Here is a 2,500-nt window from a genome sequence, read left to right as displayed (position 1 = left end):
TCTATGTGAACGGCTTGGTTAACCCTCGCGTCCCACTGACGCCGCCACGCAGTGGCTCAGGGCTTGATGGGGGAGGGATAGCCGAGCGGCTAGCTGATGTCAGCCCTGTTGCGTTTCGCAAGCAAGTCGATGACTTTGTCTCTTTGAGACTGAGCGTAATGCGTCAAGTACGCGACGCTATGGCTGAAAGCCAAGACACGCAGAAGGAACATGCAGATGCCAAGGGCAGAAGCAATGTTGAGAGGTTTGAGGTCGGAGACCAAGTTTTATTAAACGCTAAAAACCTGCCTACTCATGCAGTGTCTGCAGTCTTCTAAACGAAGTTAAGACCTCGGTTCATAGGACCGTTTAAGGTCGTGGCCAGGAAGGGCCTAGCGTATACGCTCAACCTTCCAAAGAAGATGCGCACGCATCCGGTCTTCTATGTTGGCTTGCTTAAGCCATATCAAGACCCTGCTCAGGTGAGCGCGGAGGCGTTGGCACCAACGGTGGCTGGACCACGGACAGCTGCAGGGCAGAAAGTGGTAGAGCCACGGGAGGCTGAACGACAGCAAGTGGTGGATCCACAGATGGCTGATCAACAGCATGTGGCAGAGCCGCAGGTCGCGGAGGAAGTGCTCGAGATGCAGGAGCAAGCCAAGCTGAACGCTCAGCCGAGCGACTGGACGCTCAAGGTCCGAGACCTGGTTGTGAGTCAACAGTGGTGGCTCTAACCTATCCACAAGGTGGATCATCTCTTCGAGATCGACCGATGGACGGTGAACGGGAACGTTCGCGTCGTGGACGCCGGCGTCGTATGGACGCAGACGCCGTTCCGGCAAGTGCTGACCCTCCCCGCGAGAGCCCAGCTGAGGCAAGGCCTCCTCCAGCTCTGCTCGATGAGCATGGTGAGCTCCACTTTCACGTGGAACGCCTTGTGGCGTGGCGTAGACGCCAGGATCGTACCCAGTACTTGGTGAAGTGGAGGGGTTACCCTCACTCACAGAACTCATGGGAGTTTGAGGCTATCCTCCGGCAAGATTGCCCTGACGTCGTTGACGCTTACGACCGGGCACATCATGTGCCGAAGCGCCACCATGGCGTGCGACAGCGTCGCCAGGCGCTGGGCGCCTCCCCCTAGAGTGGGGAGCGATCAGGTCAGTAGTTGAGCTCAGGCTCTGACCAGTGGCTGTAGCAGCCAGCTCGTACGTATGAGCGGTGCTCGCAGCGGGAGCAGGAGGTGGAGAGACCCCGTAGTGTTAGGGACATGGTGCCGAAGGAAGCAGGTGCTTCGTGTTGTGCTGAACAAGGTTCAGGCACAAGCGTCTCGATAGACGCATAGTTGTTTTGAAACAACTTGCTCGATGAGCATGATCCAAATGTGGATACGCTGTAACAGCGAAAGTGGTGTCCCGGACGGGGATGAAACCACTGGCCTTTGGCTTGACAGGCCGGAGCTCTACCATTGAGCTATAAGGGCGATGCCCGTACGTCAGTCCGAGAACGGACTACTCATGGTATGAGAGGGCTGCGCCCGGGTGGATTTGAACCACCGACCTGTGGCTTCCAAAGCCAGCGCTCGACCACTGAGCTGAAAGGGCGTTGCCCTTAAGCTTGTCCATTCAAGGACAACAGCTCATGGAACGAGAGGGCTGTGCCCTGGTGGGTCCGAGCCACCGACCTGTGGCTTCCAAAGCCAACGCTCGACCACTGAGCTAAAGGCGGATTGCTCTTAAGCTTGTCTAAGCGTGGACAATCGTTCATGGAGCGACAGGGCTGTGCCCTGGTGGGTTCGAACCACCGACTTTTGGCTCTCAAAGCCAACGCTCAACCATTGAGCTAAAAGGGTGTTGCCCTTAAGCTTGTCCAAGCGTGAACAATCGTTCATGGAACGAGAGGGCTGTGCCCTAGTGGGTTCGAACCACCGACCTGTGGCTTGTGAAGCGAGTGTTCAACCGCTGAGCTGTTGTCGACGACTCGAATGAGTCAAGAGCATTGCTCTAAGCGGTTTGCAGCTCTTGGAGTAGGCGCGGAGCGCGAGCGTAGGTCTGAGACCGCTTGAGAGCAAGATGCGCGCTGCGCTTGGAGCATTGGGCCGTCGGCCGACGACGAGAAGCTGGGCATCAACGATGCGTAGGCGTTTGTGAGCTCACGGAGCTGTACAACGCTGGTGTGAGGTGTAGTAACCTCCGCCGTCTTAACAAGACGTGACCTCGCTGAGGAGAGTTTCGAGAACGGAATGTTCTCATCTTAGTGGGGGAGAGTGTAACGGGGTTACATGGTGTGGAACACACAGGGGTACGAAGTACCCGGCGAGTTAACAAACTCTCAGTACATAAGTTGGAGAGTTAACAAGGTCTCTCAGTACGTTGGCCGAAAGCCACACGTTATGCATTTGATTAGGTTTAACTATGCTGGATAGTTAAACAGATACATTTACCCCTAGGCGGCTTGGCCGCAATAATAGTAAATAAAACACTTCTGGTTTTGAAGCATAAAAGTGCTATTACTGCTAATCCAC

Source organism: Phytophthora infestans, genomic scaffold (assembly GCF_000142945.1).
Source record: "Phytophthora infestans T30-4 supercont1.14 genomic scaffold, whole genome shotgun sequence".
NCBI classification, from domain to species: domain Eukaryota; phylum Oomycota; class Peronosporomycetes; order Peronosporales; family Peronosporaceae; genus Phytophthora; species Phytophthora infestans.
This window is presented reverse-complemented; position numbering follows the sequence as displayed.